We start from the raw sequence: 17402 nt of genomic DNA on the forward strand, positions 1-17402 counted from the left end.
CCTAATCACTTCTAGCATTAGATTGGAAGTGTGAGATGCACAATTCTACCTTTCACTTGGACACTTGGAAGCTATTGTAGGGCTATGAAATGGCCTCATTTCAATATTGTTGTATCTCAGGGAATACTGATGCCTGAGGTGAGGAACAGAGACAGGGGAGCTGCTATGGGCAAAGCCGTCAGAACACACACAACATTTGTCTATTAAATTAACCATCTTATATGGGCACAGCTTATGATGCCCCAGAACAATTACAACAGTAACATTAAGGATCACTGATTGCAGATCACCATAACAGGTATGACCATGATGAAGAAGTCTGAAGTACTGCAAGAGTTACTAAAACGAGACGCGCAGACGTGAAGTGAGCACATGCTGTTAGGAAAATGGTGCTGAGACTTGCTTGATGCAGGGTTGCTAAAAACCTTCCATTTGTAAAACAAGAAAACAGTACCTTTGAAACACAATGAGATATGTCTATGAAAGGCCAGTTTCTTATATATGCACATATAGATGTATATTAGGCAAATTTCTCATATATGTAAGGGTAATTTCTTATATATGCACATTTAGGTCTGTGTTTTATATATATATATATATATATATATAATGTGTGTGTGTGTGTATATACATACACACTATATATATATAACACATTCCATCAGGAATAAGAGACATATATTCATACACTATAGTATACGACTATATGTCTCTGCCTCCTCTATCAGGAATTTTATTGTCAATAATGCACTTTCTATTATTTTTCTTTTTTTGAGGCAGAATCTGGCTCTGCAACCCAGACTGGAGTGAAGTGAGGCAATCACAGTTCACTGCAGCCTCGACCTCCCAGACTCAAGTGATCCTCCCGCCTCAGCCAGCCAAGTAGCTGGGGCTGCAGGCGCGCACCACCACGACTGGCTAGTTTTTGCAATAATGCACTTTCTTTTCTATTTTCTTCAAACTCTTAAAGTCTACTTGTCAATATTCTCAGATGTTCTACAATTAGCATCTGCTACTAGTATCTGTGAAACACAATGAGATATGCACACTCGTTGATAAAGTACTGCTTTTGTAAAGGTGTGATATTTTTCTTACTGAACTAGTGTCTTGGTCTTTACATTCTGCCAATCCGGTAGATTCTGTCTCAGAGTGCCTCAAGGTTAATGCCGTCTTGCCATCTCCGGGTGCCCTCTGCTGGCAAAATGAGAGTATAACATGTCAGTCTGGAGAAGGTGAGACACCACTTCATACTTACCAGTCATTGGGAAGTTTATCAAATGCCATCAGTTTGGGAGGCCGAGACCGGCGGATCATCTGAGGTCAGGAGTTCCTGACCAGCCTGGCCAACACGGTGAAACCCCATCTCTACTAAAAATACGAAAAAAAATTAGCCGGGCGTGGTGGCTGTGCCTGTAATCCCACTCTACTTGGGAGACTGAGGCAAGAGAATTACTTTTTTTTTTTTTTCTGATGAGGACTTTTTTTATTATTTAGTATTCATTTTTTTAAAATTGCATTTTAGGTTTTGGGGTACATGTGAAGAACATGAAAGATTTTTGCGAGAATTACTTGAACCTTGGAGGCGGAGATTGCAGTGAGCTGAGATCTCGCCATTGCACTCCGGTCTGGACAAGAGTGAAACTCCATCTCAAAAAAAAAAAAAAAAAAAAAAAAATAGGTTTCACATCGGTAATTGCATAACATTAGTTAACATGTTAAAATGTTGCTCTCCTTATTTCCTTTTGAGCTGACATAGATTACAGGTGGACTGTCCAATGTGGTAGTCTAGTAGTGCCTGTGGCTCCTGGGCACTTGAAAAGTATCTAGTTCAGGTGTGGTGTAGTAGCTCACGCCTGTAATCCCAGCACTTTGGGAGGCCCAGGTGGGCGGATTGCCTGAGGTCAGGAGTTCAAGACCAGCCTGGCCAACATGGTGAAACCCTGTCTCTACTAAAAATATAAAAATTAGCCAGGTGTGGTGGTGGGCTTCTGTAGTCCCAGCTACTTGGGAGGCTGAGGCAGGAGAACTACTTGATCCTGGGAGGCAGAGGTTGCAGTGAGCCAAGATCGCACCAAGGCAGCGCAGCCTGGGTGATGAGAAACTCTGTCTCAAAAAAAAAAAAAAGAAAAGAAAAGTACCTAGTTCAAATTGAAAGGCCTATGAATATATACCACATTTGAAGAGCTACAGTGGAAAAAAACAAATGTAAAATATGTAATTAATAGTGTATTGGTTACATGCTAAAATAATATTTTAGATGTATTAAATAAAATTTTCTCAACTCATAATTTTCTACCTTTTAAAATATGGTTACTAGAAAACTGTAAATCATATATATATACATATATATATCTTGCATTGTATTTCAACTTTACAGTATGCTACAAATAGCACATTCTAAAGTCATAGTATCAGGCAGAAATTTCAATGTAGGTAGTAAAAAATGGTTAAATGACACCTGAAATTTTCATGTAGATTGACGGTATACAAATCACTGGGAAAACAAAGATCTGAGAAAGATTTTATTAATTTTTTGGATCAATTTTGGAGAATCACTGATGTGTTAAGTGCCAAAGACCACCATCTCTCCTCAGAGTGGGGAGAGGGTAGGAAGTGCCTACACCTTAATTCAGGCCTGTTGAGGGGCATCAGCTGGACCACCGTGAGAGCCTGCCAAGAGGCCAGACATGGCCTATGGGAGCAAAATACGAGGGTGTGACTAGGGAAGTAATATGCTTTGCATCGGCATTCCCACACAAATCCCATATTGAATCGTAATCCCCAGTGTTGGAGGTGGGGCCCGGTGGGAGATGACTGGATCATGGGGGTGGATTTCTCATGAACGGTTTAGTGCCATACCCTTGGTACTGTTGTCGCAACAGTGAGTGATTCTCCCCAGGCCTGCTCGTTTGAAAGTGTGTGACACCTCCCCTCTCTCTCTCTTGCTCCTGCCTTCACCACGTGATGTGTCTGCCTCCCCTTCACCTTCCTCCATGATTTTAAACTTCCTGAGGCCTCCCTAAAAGCAGTTGTCGCTATGCTTCCTGCACAGCCCATACAACCATGAGCCAATTAAACCTCTGATTTTTTTGTTGTTGTTTTTGAGAGGGAGTCTCGCTCTATCACCCAGGCTGGAGTGCAGTGGTGTGATCTCAGTTCACTGCAACCTTTGTCTCCCAGGTTCAAGTGATTCTCCTGCTTCAGTCTCAGGAATAGTTGGGACTACAGGCAGGCACCACCATGCCTGGCTAATTTTTTTGTATTTTTAGTAGAAATGGACTAGGCTGGCTAGGCTGGTCTCAAACTCTGAACTCAGGTGATCCGCCTGCCTCAGCCTCCCAAAGTGCTGGGATTACAGTTGTGAGCCACTGCCACCAGACTAAAGCTCTGTTCTTTATAAATTACCCAGTCCCAGGTATTTCTTACAACAATGTGGGAATGGCCTAATACAGGGAGTAACTGCCTTTTCAAACTTTGTCGGAGTGCAGGATGCTTCTTCCTCCAGGGCAGGTGTGGACTTTTTGTGTTCTTTACAGCTATGTGTGTGGTTTAGCTTCTCAAAGAGGGCCAATTAGAGGGTAACAGGATGATAATAGGTAGAAATTGGAGGTGAGCTACTGAATGCTTAGTGAAAAAGATTCTGGGACTTCAAGATGAGTGACCCCCAGTGATAGGGGAGGAGAGGAAAGGGTACATGTAGACATGCCATTTGACACTCACAGTCCTGGTGAGGCTGTCCCTTTTTCCCAACACCTTCCTTAGCAAAAACTACAGGAAGAAAGAGAGAGAGAGACCTTCTTTGCAAATCTTTGAACCCAAACTTGTCTGCAAACATAACCTATAAATGTTAGGTTAAAAACATCAGCTATTTTCAGATGATCTCCTCTGATCCTTATTTTGTCCCTTGCCCCTTCCTAATACTCATTAAGTTATTCATCAGATCTTGAGTAAGACTGTGCTCAGTAATGGGAATTCCAAGAATGTCAAAGTTGGAGAAGGCCTTAGGAGTCCTCTTCTCTTTCCATCCACAGTTATCCAAAGATTTTTGAGCTCTCACTATGTGTCACGCACTACAGTAGGCAACAGGGACAAGAGGTTATATTTGGTGAGAAATCACATCTCCAGTGTAGCCCCATTCTACCTTGAGGAAATTCTCATATTAAAGAGATTTTGTTTGTATCTACTCATAGAATTATAAAACAGCCTGTGCGTCTGGAGGAAGTGAGCTTAGAATGGTTGGAGCACAGTATGGGAGATAACATCCTGAACACCCCAATCTAGACAGCTTTGACTGTTACAAAAGTTCATTTGTCCAGTTTTTCAAATATTCCAGGTGAGGTGAAGTTTTTACTTTTACAAAATGTTCCTATTTTTCTCCAGTATATTCTTTAAAAAAAAAAAAATTTTTTTTCGAGATGGAGTTTGACTCTTGTCGCCCAGGCTGGAGTGCAACGGCATGATCTCAGCTCACTGCAACCTCTGCCTCCTGGGTTTAAGTGATTCTTCTGCCTCAGTCTCCCAAGTAGCTGGGATTATAAGCATGCACCACCACGCCTGGCTAATTTTTTTTGTATTTTTAGTAAATACAGGGTTTCACCATGTTGGCCAGGCTGGTCTCAAACTCCTGACCTCAAGTGATCTGCTAGCCTCGGCCTCCCAAAGTGCTGGGATTTACAGGCATGAGCCGCTGCTCCTGGTCATAACACTTTTCATTAAAGATTACCTTTTCTGATATTTATCATGGCTTTCATTAGTTTCCATGACCATCTTTTTTTTGTTCTTTATTTTCATTCTGTGTCATATATTTTAAGTATTTCTCATAAGGCTGCATACAGTTTTATCAGCCTTACAATCTTGTCTTTCAGTTGAAACATTTAGTTCACAAACATTTAATATAACAACTGAAATATTCAACCATTTAACTACTATTTCTTTCATTTTTTCTAACTTCTTTTCTCACCAATTATATTTTATTATTTCATTTCCTTCACTATTAACTTGAAAGTGCAGGACAGTTGTCCAGATGGGCTTGGGCCAATACAGCTCTCTCCTTTTTCTTCCTTGCAGTTGTCAAGAATAACTGTAGAATGATGCAGCATCCTGAGACATGGGGCGCCTGGCCAGAAGAGCCTGGGCTCTGTTTCAGTCTCCCCAGAGAAACAGGCTGTCTTTCAGTGCTTTGGCACTAAATCAGTGAAACACAATGCCCCAGGGTGGGCTTCTTTCCAGGTTCCCTCAGGGGTGCTGCAAGTTAGACACACACAGATAAGACTCCATCAGTCCAAAGCAGTTTTCCTGATCTGGGGGACTGGCTTATGAAGAGTCCTAGGCTACTGTTGTCCTTTCTGCCTATGGGTAAGTAATAAACCACTTCATGAAACTCGGGTATGAGTGTGTTCTGTCTCGCCAGACTCAGGTAAGGTGATGAGTGCAGAGTGAATCTGCTTCACAGGTAGTTTTACATTTTTTACTACTCTTTTTATAGCTGTAATAATGATTACATCAATCACACCTGACATATGAAGTCTAATAGTATTTAACTTCTTCCAAGATAATGAAGAAACTATATCTTGCTAGCCACAATATTTTCTTAGACAGGAAGAATAAAAATAACCTGAGAATTTGTTAAAAATGAAAATTAGCTAACGCATGCTGGACTTAGTTGACAGGTGCCACAAACCACTTTAGCACACATTTACCTACGTTACAAACCTGCACATCCTGCACATGTACCCCAGAACTAAAAATAAAAATTTAACAATTTTTAAAAGGATGTAAAAAAGACTACATATTAAGTAAAGTGTACACTACTTGAGTGACAGATGCACCAAAATCTCAGAATTCACTACCTAAGAACTTATCCACATAAACAACAACCACCTCTACCCTCAAAACTATTGAAATTTTTAAAAGAAATTTTAAAAATGCAAAATCACCATCCCCACCCCAGACCAATTAATCAAAATTTGCAATTTAACAAGATCCCAAATGATTAATATATGAAAACATTTGAAAAATACTGCCTTAGAGCACTTTAAATTTTTTTATGATTTATATTTCATTTTCATGTATTTTAATTTTATTTACATTTTAACCCATGATATTGTTTAAATAATCAATATTCATTTATATTTACCAATGTACACTTTTTATTTAAACTAATTCCTTTCTGCATTTCTGACCTTGCTGTTGTGTTTGTGCCCATTGTTTCTAGGCCTTTTCAACGGACAAAGATGGCTGAATTTTGTTTTTATATGTATATGTGTCCATTGAGAGACAGAGAGAGAGAGAGAGGGAGAGCGAGCTACATAAGATCATTTGAAACAGTTCAATTCTGTATGAGTGTTAACAAGTGGATACAATTAAGTTCACTTCTTTCATTTTACAATAACTTTTGAAGTTTCTTTTGTATTTGTAAAATTTTGTTTCATAATTATATGAAATACCCAATTCTTACATCAAATATACAAAACAATGAGTACTGCATTATATCTAGATTCTACATCTCCTACACACACATATTTCCTCCCTTCCTATAGCAAACTCAAAAATTTTGTTATTCCATTTTCCTTAATAAAAGCAAACATGTACAGATAATGGCATAATCTCTCAACCTCCCTTTTCCAGATACATCATGAGAAACTTTCATGTTTTCTCCACCTTTTTTTCCTCATTTAAAAATATATCCTGTAGCTCACTTTATGGCTGAGATTTTCTCCATTTCTTTTGACAGCTAAACAGGACTCCATTATGTATTAGTAACAATTATTTCATTAAAAGTATTAAGATAAATTTTGTAACATTATTCTACAAATAAGTCAACTTCCTTAAGGAATTAGCAAAAGGGTCAAGTGTGCAGTCTCAAACCCTGGGCCTCCACGAATCCCAACCACACACACACACAAATCAAAAAACAAGCAGAAACTTTCAGAACCAACAGTTTCAGAACTCTGGAAAACAATCAAAGGCTTACAGCAACCTAGTGAACATGAAGTAAAGGAAAAGCTAATTTATACATGGTTAAAAAGCTTTCTGGCATTTTGCTTGCTCATTCCGCAGCCTCTCCTGGTTCAGCAATACTCTTAAAGAAGGAAGCCTACATTCCCAGTGTGGGATCCCGGTCCCTAATATCAGAGGAAGCATAGAAGACCTTATATGCAAATTATCATTCAGGTCTGTTCTAACCTGACAGGGTGATCTGAAAGAGTCATACAAGGTGCTTATCTTAGTTTGCCTAACTGGAAAATCACCATGGCCAGATAAATAGTGGGCATTATTTGAAAACATTGCAAAGTGGATGAGCAACCGCTGACATCTATGGCAAGAGATTAAACTTAAGACATACAACAGACAGACCAAGACTTAAGAGAGAAACCTAGGAAGAGAGTTTCTTCACAATCAAAAGTGCCCATATTTATGGGGGCGTTTAGAAAGTCATATATATGGCAAGGGCAAGAAGCATGCATAAAAAAGACCTCAAATATCTTAAATTTTACCTTGGGTGAAACTCTTGTCTCGGTGAAAATTGGGCTAAGTGTTCAAGAAGGGGAGGGTCCCAGAAAAGTGCCAGTCTGCAAAGCCTGAAAGAGGTACTTCTTTGCCCCCTGACACTGGCCAACAGCTGATGTTCAAGAAAGTCTCTGTTAAGCACAAGATAAAAAATCACACACACTAAGGAGCTACAATGACAAGCAATATAGTCTCTGCCAACATAGTTTGGGAAAGTCACTAGACAATGGACTACTACAACCCTCAACAATAGAAAGAAAATGCAAACCCCAACAAAGGGTGAGCATCTGATTTCCAGGATTATCATATTCAAATGTCCAGTTTTCAACAACAAAAATCACAAGATATATAAAGAAACAGAAAAGTATAGCCTACTTAAAGGAACAAAATCAATAGATGCTATCCCTGAGAAAGCCCAGATATTGAACTTACTAGACAAAGACTTTGAAACAGTTGTCTTAAATATGATGAAAGATATGAATCTACACATCCAAGAAGCCCAACAAATCCCAACTAAGATAAACTCAGAGACCCATGTTGAGGCACATTATAATCAAACTCTCAAAAAATGAAAAATCTTGAAAGCAGCAAGACGAAGCAACTCCTCTTGTACAAGAGAGTCTCAGAATTAACAGCCAATTCCCCCATCAGAAACTATGGTAACCAAAAGCATGTGGAATGGCATATTTAGAATGCTAAATGAAAAAGGCTGACAACCAAAATTTCTATATCAGGCAAAAATTAGGGATAAATTAAGCCATTCCAAGGTAAACAAAAACCAAGGGAGTCTGTTACCACTAGACATGTCTTGAAAGAAATACTAACATAGACCTTCAGGTTGAAATGAAAAGATACTGGTAACTGAAAACTGTGTGAAGAAACAAAGGGCTCTGATAAATGTAACTACATGAATGTAAAAGCCAACACTTTTATAGTATTCTTAATTTATAATTCTACTTTTTGTGTCCTACAGCAGCATTCCCAAACCTTTTTGGCACCAGGGACTGGTTTTGTGGAAGGCAATTTTTCAATGAACCAGGAGTGCGGATGATTTGGGGATGAAACTGCTCCAGCCCAGATCATCAGGCATTAGTTGGATTCTCATAAGGAGCCTACAACCTAAACTCCTTGCATGCCCAGTTCACAATACGGTTCACACTCATAAGAATCTAATGGCACCACTGATCTGACAGGAGGTAGAGCTCAGGTGGTAATGCTTACTCATACCACTCACCTCTTGCTGTGTGGCCCAATTCCAAATGGGCCATGGACAGTACCAGGGGTTGGAGATTCTCATCCTAAATTATTTAAAAAATAAAAACATAAAAATAATTCTAGATCTATGCTACTGTGCATAAAATGTATAACGATATAATCTGTCACAACAGCAACATAAAGAGAACAAAGTTTTTGTATGCTATTGAAACTGATGTCAATTCAAACTAGACTTTTATAAATTTATTATGATAAATATAATCCCCATTGCAGTAAGCAAGACAGTATTTAAAAAAATAAAAGAAACTGAGAAAGGAAGCAAAAAAATTCACTTAAAAATATCAACTAAATGCAAAGGAAAACAATAATAGAGGAAATGAGGAACACAAAAAAGGAACTGTCCATACAGAAGACAGGTATCAAACAGGCAGAAGTCCTTCTTTAACAAAACTTACAATTGTAAATGGATTAAAATTCATTAATGAAAAGGCAGTGGTTGACAGAATGCAGTTTAAAAAAATTATGCAATTATATTGTCTATAGGAGACCCACTTTAAATCTAGAGGCACAAATAGATTAAAGTAAAAGGAAGGAAATGGTAACCAAAAGAGACTTAGGGTAGCTATACTAGTACCAGGCAAAATTGACTTTATGTCAAAAACAATTACAAAAAATAAATAAAGACATTATACATTGATAAAAAGTAAATTCATCAAGAAATTACAAAAATTATAAACATCTATACACCAAACAACATAGCTTCAAAATATATAAAGCAAACACTGACAGAATTGAATGGAAAAAGTTTTACAATAATAGTTGGAGGCTCCAATACACCACTTGTATTAATGAGAACATCTAAACAGATTAGCACTAAAGAAGTAGAGGACTGGAGTAACACTATAAATCCATTAAACCTAACATACATAAAACACTCCACTCATCAACAGCAGAACACACATTCTTCTTGAGTTCATATAAAACACTGTCCAGAACAGACTATGCTGGGTAAAATAACTCTTAATAAATTTAATAAAATCAGAACCATACAAAGTATCTTCTTTGACCACAATTTAAAGAAATTAAAAGTCAATGTAATGAATATGGAAAATTAAAACTGTGTGAAAATTAACACATCCCTATAAAACCAATGGAGGAAGGAAAAAAGTCAAAAGGTAAACCAGGAAATACTTAGAAAATAATGAAGATGAAAACATACACACACATTCACACACAATAACAAAACATACAGGATGAAGCAAAGACAATACTCAGAGGAAAACTTACAACTGTATATACCCATATAAAGAGAAAAATCTCCAACCATTAACCTAACTTTATACTTTGAAGAAACAGGAAAAAACTAGAAGAAAGGGGGAAAGAATGAAGATCAGAGTAGAGATAAATGAAATAGGGAATAAAAAAACAATGAAGTCAACAAAACCAAAAGTTTATTTGAAAAATGAAATTATAAGCCTTTAGTTAAGACTGACAAAAAGGGAAGTAGTAAATAACTAAAATTAGAAATAAGAGTAGAAACATTAGTACCAACCTTGCAAAAATGAAAAGGATTATCCCACAGCTTACCAAAAAAAGGATTATAATAATTTGAATAATTATACACTCATAAGTTAAATAACATAGATGAAAAGAACCAATTCCTAGAAACACAAATTACCTAAAACAACTGGAGAAGAAATGCATAATCCCAACAGACCTGTAGTAAGAAATTGAATCAGTAATTAAAACACTCCCGGGGGGGAGGGGAAGCATAGGACCAGATGAATTTGCTGGTCAATTCTATAAATAAATAAATAAGAATTGAAAATAATCCTTCCCAAATGCCTCCACAAAATAGGAGGTACCAATTCTTAACTCATTCTAAGAGGTAAGCATTGCCCTCTCAAAGATGCCCACTTTCACTGCTGTTATTCAATATCACACATAAATTCTAGCCAGAACAAGTAGATGTAAAAAAGATATAAAGGCTGTTATAGATACTTGTATCCTTCAAATCTCATGTTGAAATATTATCTCCAGTGTTGGAGGTGGGGCTGGTGGGAGGTGTTTGTGTCATGGAGGCAGATCCTTCATGAAAGGCTTGGTGCTCTCCTAATACATTCACATGAGATCTGGTTGTTAAAAAGAGTCAGGGGACTTCCCCATCTCTTGCTCCCTTTCTTGCCGTATGACATATCTGCTTCTCCTTTACTTTCCATTATGATTGTAAGCTTCTTGAGGCCTTCACTAGAAATCAGATGCTGGTACTATATTTCCTATATAGCCTACAGAATCATGGTTCAAATAAGCCTATTTTCTTTATAAATTACCCAGTATCAACTATTCCCTTATAGCAATACAAGACTTACTATGCAGAAAATTGGTACCAAGGAGTGGGGCATTGTGATAAAACCTGAAAATATGGAAGCAGCTCTAAAACTGGGTGGTAGGCACAGGTTAGAATAGTTTGGAGGGCTCAGATGACGGGAAGACAAATTCGGTACTTCTTAAAAATCTGTTTAAATGATTGTGACCATAATGCTGATAGAAATATGGAGAGTGAAGCCTGGGCTGATAAAGTCTCAGGTGAAAAAGAGGAACTTACTTGCAACTGGAGCAAAGATTACTCTTGTTATGCCCTAGCAATGAACATGGCTACATTTGTCTATGTCCTATGACTTTGCGGAAGGCTTAACTTGAGTATGACTTAGGGTACCTGGGGGAAGAAATTTCTAAGCAGCAAAGCATGAAAGATTTGGTGTGCCAGCTTCTCATGGCCAATGATCAGATATGGGAGTAAAGAAAAAACTAAAGTTGGCACTTATAATTTAAAAAGGAGTAGAGGGTAACAATTTGGGTAATCTACAACCTGGCCATGTGGTAGAGAAGGAAAGAGCATTTGCAGATAAGGAATTTGAGCAAGCAACCATTGCTAGAGATATTAGCATCAATAAATGGGAACCATGTCCTAATAGCCAAGACAATTTTTAAAAAGGTCTCAAGGTATTTCAGAAATATCTGAGGTGGGCCTTCGCATCACAGGCCCAGAAACCTAGGAACAAAGAATAGTTTCAGGGGCCAGGCCCAGGGTCCTGTTGCTCTGTGCCACTTTGGGGAGATGTTCCCTGAAATCTGGTGGTTCTAGCTACATCCAAATCTCAAAGGGCCCCATGTACAGCTCAAGACGCCATTCTGAAAGGTGCAAGCCATAAGTCTTGGAAGCATCCACATAGTGTTAAGTCTGTGGGTGTGCAGACTGCAAGAGTGGAGGTTTGGCAGCTTCCACGTAGATCTCAGGGGATATATCAGAAAGCCTAGGTGCCTGGGCAGAAGCCTACTACAGGGGCAGAGTCTCCATAGGAAACCTCTACTAGGACACTGCCAAGGGGAAATGTAAAGTTGGAGACTCCACACAGAGTCCTCACTCGGACACTGCCTAGTGGAGCTATGAGCTGGTCCACTGCCCTCCAGACCCCAGAGTGGTAGAGTAACCAGCAGTGTGCACCTTTAACTTGAAAAGCTGCAAGTATTTAACTCCAACTCATGAGTGCAGCCACATAAGCGGCACCCAGCAAACCCAAAGGGGTAGAGCCGTCTAAAGCCTTGGGGACCTACTCCTTGAACTAGTGTGCCCAGGATGTGAGACATGAAGTCAAGAGTTATTTTGGAGGTTTTAGGTTTAACATCTTCCCTGCTGGGTTTTGGACTTGCTGGCTAAGTCTGTTGCCCTTTTCTTTTGGCCAATCTCCTTCAGAATGGGAATGTTTACTCAATGCCTGTACCACCATTGCATAACATCTTGGAAGTAAATAACTTGTTTTTGATATTACAGACTCATAAGTGGAAGGAACTTGCCTTGAATCTCAAATAAGACTTTTGACTTTTGAGTTGATGGCAGAATGAGTTAAGACTTTTGGGGACTATTGGGAAGGAATGATTTTATTTTGCAATGTGAGGAGGACATGGGTTTTGGGGAGCCAGGGGCAGAATTTTATAGTTTGGATATTTAGATTTCAACTCCAAATCTCATGTTGAAATTTGATCTCTAATGTTGGAGGTGGAACCTAGTGGAAGGTGTTTGGGTCATGGGAGCAGACCCCTCACAAATGGCTTGGTGTTCTCCCCACAGTAATGATTTCATAAAAGATCTGGTTGCTAAGAAGAGTCTGGGGCATCCTCCCTCTTTCTTGCTCCCTCTCTTACCATGACACATCTGCTATCCTTTTGCCTTCCACAATTACTGTAAGCTTTCTGATGTCCTCAACAGTAGCAGATATTGGTATCATGCTTCTTGTACAGTCTGTAGAGCCATGAGCCAAATAAACCTCTTTTCTTTAGAAAGTGCCCAGCCTGAGGTAATTCTTCCTAGTAATGCAAAACAGACTACTACAAAGGCATCTCAATTTGAAAGGAGGAAGTAAAGCTATCTCTCTTTGCCTATAACATAATCCTATGTATTGAAAGTCCCAATGAATCCACAAGACAGATACTAGAGTTAAGCAAAGTTGCAAGTTATAAGATCAATAAATAAAAATCAGTTGTTTCTACACACTAGTGATAATCAAAAAAGGAAATTAAGAAAGCAATTTCATTTACAATAGCTTCTAAAATACAAGGAATAAGAAGAATAAATTTAACCACAGGTGTGAAAGACTATACACAATAAACTATAAAATATCATTTAAAATAAAATTAACATAAATCAATGGAAAGACATTCCATGATCACGGATTGAAGAACTCAATATGGTTAAGATGACATTGTTACCCAAAAGACCTGTGGATTCAATGCAATCCTTATCAAAATTGCTACAGTATTTTTGTAGAAATGAAAGGCTCATCTTAAAATTCATTTGGAATTGGAATGGGGACCCTCACAGCCAAAATCATACACACACACACACACACACACACACACACACACACACAGTCACAATCTCCAATTTCAAAACTTACTACAAAGCTCCAGTAATCAAAATAGTGTAGTGCTGGCATAAGGCTAAACATACAGACCAATGGAACAGAACTGAGGTCTAGAATTAAACCCACAAACTTATGGCCAATTGATTTTCCTCAAAGGTGCCAAGTTTATTCAATAAGGGAAAGAAAATCTGTTCAACATACAGTGCTGAGACATACAGTAGGTTTCCAGATACAAAATAATGAAGTTGGAGCCTCATTTCACACACAATTAGGATGACTATTAGGGAAAGAAAAAGAAAAGATCAAGTGTTGATGAGAATGTGGAGAAATTGCTGATGGGAATGTAAAATGGTGTACTTATTACAGAAAAGTTTAGCGGTTCTTCCAAAAGTTAAACAGAGTTACCACGTGATCCAGCAATTCCAACATATAAAACCAGAAGAACTGAAAATAGAGACTCAAATACTGGTACTACAATGTTCATTTAAGCATTTATTCACAATGGCCAAAAGGTGGAAACAATCTAGTGTCTATCAATAGATAACTGCATTCACAAAATGTCATATGTACTTTATTATTCAGTCATAAAAATGAACTGCTGATAAATGCTATGTGAGTGAACCTTGAACAGTATGATAAGTACAATAAGCCAGACATGCAAGAAGTAGTTTGATTCCACCATTACGAAATATCTAAAACAGACAAATTCATAGAGACAAGAAGGTTAGATTGCTAGAAGTTGGGGAAGGGAAAGAATGAAGAGTTACTAATGAGTACAGAGTTTACATTTTGGGCAATTGAAAAGTTTTGGTAATAGTAATTGCCAACACTGTGAATAAAATTAGTATCACTGGATCATACACTTAAAATAGTAAAATTTCATATTTTGTTATGCAGATTTCATAATAAAAAATACACCAGCAAAATAAATAAATGCAGAACATAGTAAAAAATAAAAAGGAAAAGAATGCCAAAATTGCTTTAATCTTCCACTGAGGTAATAAATAGGAAATAGCCATTTTTTTTGAAAGGGTAATAAAAAGGAGCACATCTCATTAGATATTATTTAGTAATTTGAAATGTGCCACTAGACAAATATAATTTTTTAAACAAAAAGTACAGAATTAGAACTATTATAATAGTGGATTTCAAATCTATAAAACAATGAGTTGGTTAATAAATAGCATAGGCAGAAATGAACAGAAAACAAAACTAATCACATCAAAATAAATTCCTAATAAATCTCAAAACCTAATTAAAATGAGATTAAAATATATAAATATTGGAGATTTCCATTTCTAGGAAACAAAAGATATATTTTCCCTATTCCTCCCACTAAATACAACTAAGACACCTAAACATATTATACAACAACATAGGATGCTGAACAAACAAATAAAGCAAAGAACTTTGGAACCTAAGGAACACGGTATTCCTGGGTTTTCTTCTCCTCTTACATATACTAGGACTAACATGGCCATGACGTTTTCAAAACCAGTGGTCTTCAACTTTTTAGCATCAGGGACTGGTTTTTTAGAAGACAATTTTCCCATGGATAAGGACAGGAGGGTGGGTGGAGATGGTTTGGGATGAAACTGTTCCATCTCAAATCCTCAGGCATTAGATTCTCGTAAGGAGCCGGCAACCTAGATCTTTTGCTTGCAGGGTTCACAATAATGTTTGCGTTCCTGAGAATCTAATGCTGCTGCTGATCCGACAGGAGGCAGAGATCAGGCCATGACGTTCATTCAACTGCAGCTCAGCTCCTGCTGTGTGGCTCCATTTCTGACAGGCCAAGGTCCAGGACCTGTCCATGGTTAAACAGTCACTCCACTAAGACATGACATGTATGTATCTATGATGATTAATATTAGGTGTCAATTTGAAGGATGCCTAAATGGCTGGTAAAGTATTATTTCTGGGTGTGTCTGTGAAGGTGTTATCAAAGGAGACTGACATTTGTGTCAGTGGACTGGAAGAGTAAGACCCACTCTCAATACAGGTGGGTACCATCCAATCAGCCGCCAGTGCGCCTAGAACAAAGCAGGTGGAGGAAGGTGGGATAAGCTTTGCCTGCTGACTTTTCTGGCTGCCTTCTTCCCCCATGCTGGATTGGCCTTTGGACTCTGTGACTTCTACCAGTGGCTTACCATGGGCTCTTGGGCTTTGGCCACAGACTGAAAGCTGCAGTTTCCCTGGTTTTGAGGATTTCGGACTTGGACAGAGGCACTATCATCTTCTATCTTCCCCAGCTTGCAGATGGCCTATCATGCAACTCCACCTTGTAATCATAGGAGTCAATTCTCCCTAATAAACTCTCTTTCATATTTCTATATCCTATTAGTTCTGTCCCTCTGGAGAACCCTGCTATAAAACACACACACACACACACACACACACACACACACACACGTACAGAATATCAAATGACAACTGTAAAATATGTAAAGCAAAAATTGATAGAACTGATTTTTTAAAAAACAGACAAATCCAGTTCTACAAGGACACATGCACACGAATGTTCATTGCGGCACTGTTTACAATAGCAAAGACCTGGAACCAACCCAAATGCCCATCAATGATAGACTGGACAGGGAAAATGTGGCACATATACGCCATGGAATATTATGCAGTGATCAAAAACGATGAGTTCGTGTCCTTTGTAGGGACATGGATGAACCTGGAAACCATCATTCTCAGCAAACTGACACAAGAGCAGAAGACCAAACACCACATGTTCTCACTCATAGAACAATGAGAACAATGAGAACACATGGACACAGGGAGGGGAGCACTACACACTGGGATCTGTTGGAGGAAATAGGGGAGGGACAGCGGGGGGGGGGGTTGGGGAGAAATAGCATGGGGAGAAATGCCAGATATAGGTGAAGGGGAGGAAGGCAGCAAATCACACTGCCACATGTGTACCTATGCAACCATCTTGCATGTTCTTCACATGTACCCCAAAACCTAAAATGCAATCAAAAAAATAGACAAATCCAGAAGTAGAGACTTCAACACCACTCTCTTGACAACTGATAGAACAACTAGGCAGAAATCAGTGAGAATATAGAAGAACAATACCACTGACCAACAAGATCTAATGAGCATAAAGATGGCCCCTGACTGTATGAAAATGATGTTGCATCTAGATAAATATGATTACAAAAATGAGGATGGGTTTACATCTGGATAAACCCATCATAAGTTGAAATTATTAAGTTGAGGCCGGGTGCAGTGGCTCAGGTCTGTAATCCCAGCACTTTCGGAGGCTGAGGCAGGCAGATCACGAGGTCAGGAGTTCAAGACCAGCCTGGCCAGCATGGTGAAACTCCACCTCTATTTAAAAAAATAAATAAAGATTAAGTTGAAAGGCATTTTCAACTTAATGAGTTTATGCAGACGTAACTCCATTATAAGTCAAGAAGAATAAGTACGTAGAACACTCCACCCACAGCAACACAACACACGTTCTTTTTAGTGCTTATGGAACACATACTAACATAGGCAATATCCCAAGGCTATGAAACAAACTTCAATTTTTTTTTTTTTTTTGAGATAGAGTCTAGTTCTGTCGACCATGCTGGAGTGCAGTGGTGCAATCTCACCATAACGTGCATCTCGCAAGTGAAAGCGATTCTCCTGCCTCAGCCTCCTCAGTAGCTGACTACAGGCACCTGCCACCATGCCCGGCTAATTTTTGTATTTTTAGTAGAGACATGGTTTCACCATATTTGCCAGCATGGTCTCAATTTC

At 38.5% G+C, this 17402-nt stretch overlaps 1 protein-coding gene and 1 long non-coding RNA gene across 3 annotated transcripts in view; one reads left to right on the top strand and one right to left on the bottom strand.

The window, feature by feature from the left end:
* CCDC50 (coiled-coil domain containing 50) overlaps positions 1-17402 on the bottom strand; it is a 113209-nt gene that overhangs the window by 18852 nt on the left and 76955 nt on the right. For both annotated transcript variants that reach the window (XR_004275134.1, XR_004275133.1), the window contains exon 12: positions 1096-1194. The gene's annotated coding sequence lies outside the window, so the exon portion shown is untranslated. The remainder of the gene's footprint in view (positions 1-1095; positions 1195-17402) is intronic.
* Positions 15596-17402, top strand: part of LOC116564859 — a 317617-nt gene continuing 315810 nt past the window's right edge. Inside the window, exons 1-2 of the long non-coding RNA XR_004275135.1 lie at positions 15596-15652; positions 16822-16826. This is a non-coding gene — a long non-coding RNA (uncharacterized LOC116564859). The remainder of the gene's footprint in view (positions 15653-16821; positions 16827-17402) is intronic.

Source organism: Sapajus apella, unplaced genomic scaffold (assembly GCF_009761245.1).
Source record: "Sapajus apella isolate SASKATOON/1434 unplaced genomic scaffold, GSC_monkey_1.0 scaffold38, whole genome shotgun sequence".
Lineage (NCBI taxonomy): Eukaryota > Metazoa > Chordata > Mammalia > Primates > Cebidae > Sapajus > Sapajus apella.